A 10575-nucleotide genomic window follows, 5' to 3' on the forward strand; every position below is an offset into this window, starting at 1 on the left:
TTGATGGGTAATGCAATATGGAAATATAGTTGCAGATTAGGGCCCATATTCAATTAGCTGTGAAAAGTCAATCTGCAAAAAAGTATCGCCGATTGCGACTTTTCACCAAGCGGAAACTTATCTCCGTATTCAGTTGCAAACCGTTTTTGCATATGCAAAAACGCAATGTAATAGGTGAAAAATTCACCTGTGAATAGGAGGAGAAAAAAGTGCATAATCTCCATTTTTGGGGTGCAAAGGTGGGGAAACCACTTGGCACCCTTGGGTCAGCCCGCCCAAAGGATGACTGCATAAAAAACACCCCAAAAAAGCACTTTGAAAATGGGGGTGAAAGTGGGGTATAAAATTAAAACTAGCAAAATAGACTTTTGGGGGGCCTGCAAGTATGGGGGAGGTCATTATTTTTTTTTTTTTATTGCAGGTGCTTGCTTCAGTTTTCCTTTTTAATATAAAGACGAAAAAAAAAAAAACTTTAGCGACTTGAAAATTAGTGCAAGCATGGTTTAAAGTACCCCAAGTTTGACAGGACTAATTGTCAGCAAAAAAAATGCTTAAAGCTATTCGTCACCACCCCTGCAAAGACTCTAATTAGAAGAAATTAACACACCTTAAGTACCCCAAATAGCTTTATTTGGGGGATGTACATTGATCCCAATGTTGGTGCATCTTTTAGGGCGTGTCGGCTGATTTTCCCCAATTCTCTGCATTTTGCCTGGTTTGCTTTAGCTGGGTTACGTTTTTCATCTTTTGGAATTGAATAGGGCAAATCGCTGGGACGCTTGTGATAAGTTTCTGCAGCTAAAATACGCAATGTAGGCAACCTCCGGCAGGCGAAAAAGTATCACGGGTGCAAAACTAATCGTATACAGGCCTAGGCTGCAAGATAAATTATGGAAAGTGGAAAAAAAAAAATCTTAACTAGGACTTTCCCTCCCCATCTGCTAACTAAAGCTCCTGCCTATTCTGGGCTAGGTTTTAATGTTGCATACAGATGTGTCCTTGTACATCTAGCCTCCTTGCCTGTTAAACAGCCCTTCAAAACTGCACTTGCGCTCTCCCCCTCTCTTGAATCACCTCTGGGCTGTCTATTTCTTTCCTTGTTCAATGCTTAGTCCAGAGGTTCCCCCAACAGTTCATGTTTTTGAGATCCATGGTTGATAACTGGTGCCTTAAATTGACTGAGGTACTAATTGCTTTAGCCATGGTTGAGCACAGGTGGTTATCTCTAAAACCTGAACTGTTGGAACCTTGAGGACTGCGTTTGGGTACCTCCAGCTTAGTCTGAGAGTCACTGTTTTCTCTCTCCTGCTGCCACTAGGGATTAGCTAGGCATATTTGATCATGGAGGGAGGCTGGCTCAAATTTGGGATGGAGACAGATTTATGAAGATAAATGAAGGGCAAAGATTGGCACAGACAAGTGAAGAGAAGAGACTGGCATAGATGGGAATGCATCACAAAGGAGAAGGCAGCGAAGCTAGACTTGGAGGGCAAGGAGACTGGATGCTGACTGTCTAAATACTGGTGTCAAAATCCCGACCGCAGTAGCCCGACTGCTGGCATCCCAATGGTAACTATCGCCAGTTAGGGGAGGGTTGGGGTACAGGGTTAGTCATGAGGGGGAGGGTTAGGTGTGGGGAGGGTAGGCCTATGCATTAGGGTGGGAGGTTAAGTTTATGCACCAGGTAAGGTTGGTGTTAAGGTGCCCATCCACTAGTAGACATGAAAACGAGTGCATGATTACGACATTGTAATTGTGCAGTGGTTTGTCAGTCTGAGCCTGCACTGAATGAGCAGTCGTTCAGTGCAGGCTCATCAATCATCTGCAAACATGCTCAACCTGATATCAGGTTGTCCAGCATGTTTGCATGTTGCAAACGACCAGCTGGCACGCACATCGCTGGTCATTTTAGACATTTTTGCAAATTATTAAACTGTCGTTCAATCGCTCAACGTAATCGTCTAGTGGATGGGCAGCTTTAGACTTGACTTGTTTCATTATGGGTGTTGGGATTCTGACGTTTGTATTCTGACCAGCAGCATCCTGACCACTGACAATCCATACCCAACCCCAAGGAGACATACTGGTGCAGACAGGAGAAAATCATATAGACTGGTGCAGATAGGGGAAGGCAAAAAGGCTGCAACAGACAAAGGATGGGAAGATTGATTGGCACAGGCAATGGATGCAAGAGTGGCTGGCACAGACTTGGCACAAAGACTGAAACATACAGGGATGAGCATGCCTTGGGCTGGTTGTAATCTCCAAATATACCAAAAGCATTTAAGGCTTGGCACATGAACTGCCATAATGCATCATTCTTTTTGTTGTACATACAAAGGGTGAAGGCCAGGGTTTCCACAAATGCTTTTTGGTTGTTGAGCTAGTCAATTAGTACTAGTCCATTTTCCATTAGTACTTTCTCTCCTGAAGTGTTCCACTGCTAGGTGGGACAACTTTGCAAGTTTTGCGTGTAATAGAAATTTGTTGTTTAAGTCCTCTGTTGGGACAGAATGTACATCTTGGTATGTTAAGATTATTATAGTATTTCTGAAATTCAAACTGTAAGCTACGTCCTGTAGAGGTTTAGATGGCTGTGATATTGTGTGGATTTCTGGATCTTGGGCTGGTTTTAGCCATGTAAAGTTTTGGCCAGCTTCCTCCTTCCTTTTTTTTTTTTTTTTTTTTTTTTTTTTTAAACATGATTAAGTTTAGTTTGTCTCATTAGACTGAGCTCTTCAAGGGTACCCAGAGCTGAAATGGCATTTGTCTGGATTCTAATGTAGACAATGTAGTTATTTTTATGGGACTTGTTTATGGCGGCATACCAACAATCTTTCACTGGTGGCTCACAAGGCATTTGAGACAATGGTAGCAGTACCAGAGAGCGAATTAAATGCAATGTATATATTTAGGAAGTCTTGTAGCTTTCCAATCTATTTGTCAAGCAGTACTTTGACAAAAAAGGGGGGACTTTAAGATCAAAGTACTTATCAAATTTTCTCAGACCTGATTACCATAAGATCCATCTAAGGCAGGGGTGGTCAATAATCGGCCCTCCAGCTGTTGAACTACAAATTACAGCATGCATTTTAGAATGGCCAAATAGCAAAATTGTGGTAGGGCATGCTGGGATGTGTAGTTTTAAAACATCCTAGGGGTGGGGGCACTTCTTGCCAACCCCTAATCTAAGGTTTTTAAAACTATGAATTCACCACCACATTGAGTGCTACTTGTCGAAGCAAAAACAAGATAGAAATTGCTCTAATGTAAGATGCCTGCTGGTTTTGATTGTGGTCATATATGTTAACAAAGATACCCAGGAGGTTAATGTGCTGATTACACTCAGATTTCTTCTTCCTTGCCAAAGTCCATTAGTGTGAATATGAAATGTTGAGCAAATAAACTGCTATACTTTTTCTTTTTTTTCTCTAAATAGAATTGCATGCTGTCAATTGAGGCCCCAAACAGGTGGATCTGTCAGGTTTGTCCAAATGTGTGTGATCAAACCTGATTGTCTGTGCTCCATTCTGTTCCACAGGAGGTTTTGTCTGATCCAGTGGTGGATTCCCACTAGGCACATGCCTAGGGGCCCCCACTTGCTGGGGGTGGCAGAGCAGTCAGCATACCACCCCTCTCCTCCCTGTGCATAAGGGCAGCTGTCACCCAGGGTACAAGGCTGTGTGGTCTCTATTCTATACTATAGAGGGGAGGATCAATACTATGGGGAGGAAGCAGGCAAGGGTGGTCTGAACCCCTAAATCCACCTCCTGGTCTTCTGTAACCTTGCCTTAGGGTCACACCTGCCAACTTTTCTTTTTTTTTTTTTTTTTTTTTTAGAAAGGGGAACAAGCGCACACAACCAGGGGTTTAAGAGGAGGGTCTATGTGCAGACTCTGTGCACCGCCCACAGATATGCCATTGGCAATCTAACTGCATCTGTTATAACAAATTGAGTAGAGATACCTATGTGCATTCAGAAAGTAGAAGTACATAGTATTGAGTAGAGATACCTATGTGCATTCAGAAAGTAGAAGTACATAGTATAACACATGGCCTAAGATGGAATGAGAAGAAATAAACTGTAGCATCGCATAAGGGAATAGTGCATGAGGCATGGTGAGCTGAAAGGTCCCCCAATAACATAACAATTTAGACTATCATGACTATGCCTAAATCTGGATTGACACCAGTGATCTCAAATAAGATGCTTATGGACTGCATTCCTACTATTATAGAAATATGGTTTATGCTCAGCTGTATTAACTAGAGCCTTCTACTTCTGAAGACCAGGGCATTCCCTGTACGAACCACCACGCAACGGAAGCTTGGCAAAGCAGAAATGGCATTCAAAAACAGCACCTGCAAGGATGTCCGAGGGGACCTCGTCTGCTCAGCTAGGAAGCCCACTAACTGCTCACCTAGTCTACCAAATGAACAAGCTGTGGGAGCATAACAGAGCTTGGGAGGGCCTGGTGCACGAGATGCCTTGGATCTACAAAGAGTAAAGGCGCCTACACACTTAATGATATTTTGAGCAAGGGGAATACTTTGGCAGACCCAGGTTTAGTGTGAACGTATCAGACCCTGGACTTTCCTGGGTTTTGGTGTAGTGTGAATGGGTGTCTCAGACTAAAGGTGCGTACACACTAGATATTTTGTACATATTTGTTTTTGCATACAAACTGTACGATGTAGTGAACGACTGACTATGCGTGCTCCCACAGGTCATTGGTCTTTGTCGTTCATCGCCCGAACATGCAGGCCAACCTGATAGTCAGATTTTTGCATGTTTGCGGATAAGGGAGGGATCCAGTCACTGAACGATAGTCTAGTGTGTATGGGAATTTCCAGGGTTGATGGACCTAGGAAGTACCCATGTATTTCTCGGGTCTTGTGTCTGAAAGGGGTATAAGAAGAAAATTTGGTGTTTAATATACGCACCTGATGTGTACCTATCTGTGCATAAAGGATAAACCTGTGTAAAATGTATATTTAATGATAATAGCTGGGTATGTAATGTGAACTGAGCACAAGAGAGCGAGACACTAATACCCCTTTTACACCGGAGCTAAAACCCGGGTTTTTGAAGGGTTAACCCGGGCAGCTCCCAGGTGTAAAAGGGGAGAGGGTTGGATTGCCGGGTCGAGTGACCTGGCAATCCAACCCAGGTAACTAGCAGGGTTTAATACGGGTGTAGCCCATGAAACCCTGCTGTGAGAACAGCGCACTCCGGGTCACGATGACCTGGAGTGCGCTGCTAGCCGGCTGATTGGTCCGGCTTCAGTGGCGCTTGGAGATGACGTCTTCTCCAAGCGACAACTTTCACTCCGCAAAAGCCAGGTCTATGCAGACCCGACTGCGGTGTGAGCGGCGCTGACTCGGGAATATCCCGAGTCGTCGCCGGCAAAATTCCGGGTCTGATCCGGATAGGAACTTTGTTCCAACTCCAGGTCAGACCCGGAATTTAGGTGGAAAAGGGGTGTAATTGTGTATATAACCGATTCATAAAGGAATAGAGAGCCTGATTCGGACCTGCTCGCTAAGATGCGTATGCATCGCGGTGCATGTGTGCAAACCACTGTGAAGATTAGGAAGCGTTCACTTGCCTAGCATAGACAGCCCAGCTGAATGAGAGACGGGAGAGGCTGTTTGTGGGTGGTAACGGGCAGGCCGCTAGAAACGTGGAGTGTAGGTGTAAACGCAGGCGTGCCTGAGTATCAACGCTGTTAGAGGCGTGGAGAATTGCACATGTCACCTGGTTGAATTTCACACTGCAGTGCTTGCAGCAATGGTATAGTATAACCTCAAGCGCTTCATGCGCTTCAGGAGATGACGTGTGCAAGTGGGCGTCCTGCATACACAAAGTGATCACATGCCAAGACATTGTGGGTGTGCTAATGCCTTGCAATCGCCTGCCTTGCTGGGGGTATGCACGACTTGCATACACTGGGTGTGCGCGAACTCATCCAGCGAGTGGGTCTGAATGAGCTCCAGAGTTCCCTCCATCCTATTCATGGTCAGAATATATGTGAATATGTACTTCAGAATCTAGGTAACACTAACTTGTACAAGAGTCACACTGTTTAAGTATGTGGAGAGACTCTTGATTTAAAGCTGTATTTTAAACTTAATTTCTTTGGACTCTCATTGCAGGGCTAATCTACCCCTGTCCCTGCACTGGTTGACCCTTCTGTCTGGGTCTATTTGACCCAAAATTAAATTTGTTTTTGTCAGTTCGTCATTTATGTAATTATGACTTCCATAGTTGTTGAAAATATAAGTCATAAAATATGGAAATAATAATTACATAAATGACTAACTGACACCAAAACAGATTTGGTTTCGGGTCAAACAGACCCAAACAATACAGCAGGGTTATTGCACTTGATACAAAAAGTTGAAAAAGATGACAATATGTAAACCAATGAACTGACACTGTATTCATAATTTTGATTGTTAAGCAATGTTTTTGAAACATTTACGGTCACTCACTAGTATAATATTCAAATCAGGTCATAGTGACCTGAACAGTACATTAGTACTATGACCTGATTTGAATATTATACTAGTGAGTGACCGTAAATGTTTCAAAAAACATTGCTTAACAATCAAAATTATGAATACAGTGTCAGTTCATTGGTTTACATATTGTCATCTTTTTGTATCAAGTGCAATAACCCTGCTGTACTGTTTGGGTCTGTTTGACCCGAAACCAAATCTGTTTTGGTGTCAATTTGCTCATGATTTTTGATTTGTTCATCTGAATGTACATTTACTATAATAAAAGTTTAGAGATTTTCCATTGTTTGACTATTAGTGAAAAAGCGTAATTTTAAAATACGGGTCATATTGACCCGAACAGTACATGAGTATAGTAGACCCGAGCAGAACAGCAGGGTTAACCAACAGGGATTGGGGAGATTAAGCCGCATACACACTTAACGATATGTTTCATGGGCGATATTGTTAAGCATTTTCCCTGAACTGCCGGGCTCAATGTTGGGAACAACATTGAGCATACATACTGAACGATATCGGTCAGTGACCTCGCCCTCCCTCATCCCTGAACATGCACAACCTGATGATATTGTCGGGTTGCCCTGTATGTTCAGGCAACGGCAGACAGTTAACGATCAGCGGGAGCGTGCATCATTAATGTATTTGTGCATACACACTGAACGATATTGTTATTGTCTAGTGCAGTGGTTCCCAAACTTTTTTGAACCAAGGCACCCTAGAGTAACAGCATTTTTTTGCATGGCACACCTAAGACAACGGTTTGTTATTGAGAAATTCAGAAAAAAAATAATAAAATAGTAAAGTAAACTCTACTTACCTGTCATACTTAGATTCATTGATGTGGTGGACAGGTTTGTGCTTCTGTTTGCCCACATATTTACATTGAACATAAATGATTTGGTGCTGGACCACCAACCTGAGGCACCCCTGGGTGCCACAGCGCACATTGTGTATGAGCCTTGAGAGACCTTGCACAGCAGAGCCAATATAGCCTGATCGAAGAAAGTATATACACACCCATTGTAATCTCACTATCCCAGTGCTTCCCAAACTTTTTTGAATCACTGCACCCTAGAGTATCAGTATTGTTTTCAAGGCACCCCTAGGACAAAAGTTTAGTTAATTTTTTTTTTCTCTGGATTTCTCATTAACAAATTGTGCTCACCTGTCGTCCTTAGGTTCAGTTATGTGGTGGTGGACAGGTTTGCGCTTCTGCATGTCCTCATATTTACATTAACCATAATTTATTTGGTTTGGTGCTGGACCACCAAGCTGAGGCACCCAGTTTGGGAACCACTGCACTATCTTGTTCACTTGGTTTCTCGCACACAGGAGAGAAGTAGAAGTGGTGGGATGTAGCCATATAGCTTTGATACTCCATAATTATCTTTCACCAATAAGTGGCAATTCCCCTGTGACACTGACTGATACAATTTTGATTAATGATATTAACCAGGAGTTATAGTGATTATAGCCTCCTACAGAAAAATAGCGGCACTTCCATATTTATGATAAACTTGGGAAGTGATGGGAGGAAAATAATTGCATGATATATTGGTCTACAATGGATGAACTGGCAGTAGAAAGTACAGCATTTTGGCTAACACCCAGATTAGCAATGGGGCAGATGGAGCTACACCTCCAGGCCTTCACTTAATAATAGGCCCAGCATCTTGACATCATAATGACCAGCCACCAGTTGATCACACAGCCAGCCATAAATCATATTATAAGTGTGTGCTAACCACCTTTTGGATTTTGTGCAATTATTAGCCCCCCTGCAATTAATAATACTGGGACTTTAATTATTAATTCTGTGTATGTCCTATGTTTGGTCCTTTGGAACAAAATTTATTGGTTATATACTCTTTACTGAGGGACAAATTGTCTCTTGGTTTATGTGCAATAAATAATATATGTTTTTAAAATATATTTTTAATGGTCATGTGTCTGCTGGCTATAATTATAATGCGCACCCACTGTGCATAATTCTTATACCCCTTTTACACCGGAGCTAAAACTTGGGTTATTGCAGGGTTAACACGGGCAGCTCCCTGGTGTAAAAGGGGAGAGGGTTGGATCGCCGGGTCGAGTGACCTGGCAATCCAACCCAGGTAAATAGCAGGGTTGAACACGGGCGTAGCCCGTGAAACCCTGCTGTGTGTATGGTGCACTCCGGGTCTTGATGACCTGCTTCAGTGGCACTTGGAGATGACGTCATCTCCAAGCGTCCACTTTCACACCGGAAAAGCCGGGTCTATGCAGACCCGACTACGGTGTGAGCGGCGCCGCCTCGGGAATATCCGGGCCTGATCCGGATAGGAACCCTGTTCCAACGCCGGGTCAGACCCGAAATTTTGGTGGAAAAGGGGTATAAGGGAGACAGTACGGCTGATAGGTGTAAGGGGTGGTGCACACCTACAGTGGCGTTGCTATGGGGATGTGAGCCGCACCAGGTGTCACCCTCGGAGTGAGTGGCACCAAAATGCCTGCTCTTCCGCAGCAACGGGAGCTGGGTGCTACAGTGTAACATTCTACTGCAGCACTAGGCTTCTGTCACAGAGGAGGAGCCAACAGTGCAGGCACTAGCCTCCGGGGGCAGCACAGCATCATCAGGGATGCTGGCCCCACCGACAAAGGGATTTCCAGCGAGGACTTGCCCCCTTTTCCAGGGGGGGATTTCGGAGTGGGCACCGGGTGTCACCAGACCCGGTGATGCCTCTGCACAGCCACTTGGCTGAGTGTGTTCCACCACTTCTCTAGGACCACTAACTTTAAGCACTGGTCACAGCGCCTCTGCTTCTCATAATAGACCCCTGGACATTTTCTGCCCCAGGCCCATGTGGCCCTTAATTCAGTGATTCTTATTCTAAGGGCTCTATTTATTAAACAAATACCTGTTTGTTCCCCTTGTTTTAGCAGTTTTTTTACTATTTAAAAAAGCAGAAACAGCGAAGATCTCCACTGTTTCAGTTTGGGCTGCGTGAATGCTGGCCCCATAGCTAACAATGCCTCAGCACTTTAAAAGATATAGGGGTCTATTCATAAAGAACATGAAGTGGCTCACGATAAATATCACTATATATAGCATCATATGCTGTCTGGCCCCTCCGCGATCCCTGTATGCAGTGAGAATACAAACATATCGGGAGCCTGATATGCCTGTATTCTTACTGCGCATACGCCGGGAGTGCGCATTGTTAATGATGTCATGCATACACACTGGACGATATTGAACGCGATGAACGATATTGTTCATATCGTCCAACTTATTGTCTAGTGCAGTGATTCCCAACCTTGGTCCTCAAGGCACACTAACAGTCCTGGTTTAGTGATATCCATGTTTCAGCACAGGTGGTTAAATCAAAATAACTGAGGTACTAATTGAGTCACCTGTGCTTCAGTGAGGCTATCCTTAAAACATGGACAGTTAGTGTGCCTTGAGGACCGTGGTTGGGAACCCCTGGTCTAGTGTGTATGCTGCTTTAGATTACTGCTGTTTGTTGAATATTCTGAGGAGGACATAACATGCTAAAGGGGTTATGGGGCCCATTTATTAATTATCGCATTTTGCAATTTGATCAGGGCATGCAGTACCGCCCATGATCGCATTGCAAAATACGATCATAATGGCCGCATGTATGATCCGGCACATGCAGGATGACGGGCTCTGAAAGGAGCCCGTTCCTGCGATGTGGCCGGAGGCTGCTGCGCATGCGCAGTCCCGTGGACTGCACATAAGTGGCGCCCATTGCTGGCAGGGGGATCTGGGATATCCCTCCGCTGGCTGACATGCGGTAAGTCCCCATAGGCTACAGCAGCTAGCGCTATCTTTAGCTGCTGGGGCCAATATCGGGAATGCTTCGCATTCCTGAAACTGATACATTTGGCAGCATCGCATCTCCCATAGAAACCTAAGTGGGAGGTGGCTGCCAGCGGCAATGGAGGGATCGCAGCAGGTATCTCCGATACCTGCTGCGGTCCCTCCTTCATACATCCCTAGTATTTGAGGTAAACCCCCGAAAACAGGTGTTTTCGGGGAATTTACCTCAA

The sequence above is a fragment of the Taudactylus pleione genome, unplaced genomic scaffold, assembly GCF_031769625.1.
Source record: "Taudactylus pleione unplaced genomic scaffold, aTauple2 ptg000191l, whole genome shotgun sequence".
Taxonomy (NCBI): Eukaryota; Metazoa; Chordata; class Amphibia; order Anura; family Myobatrachidae; genus Taudactylus; species Taudactylus pleione.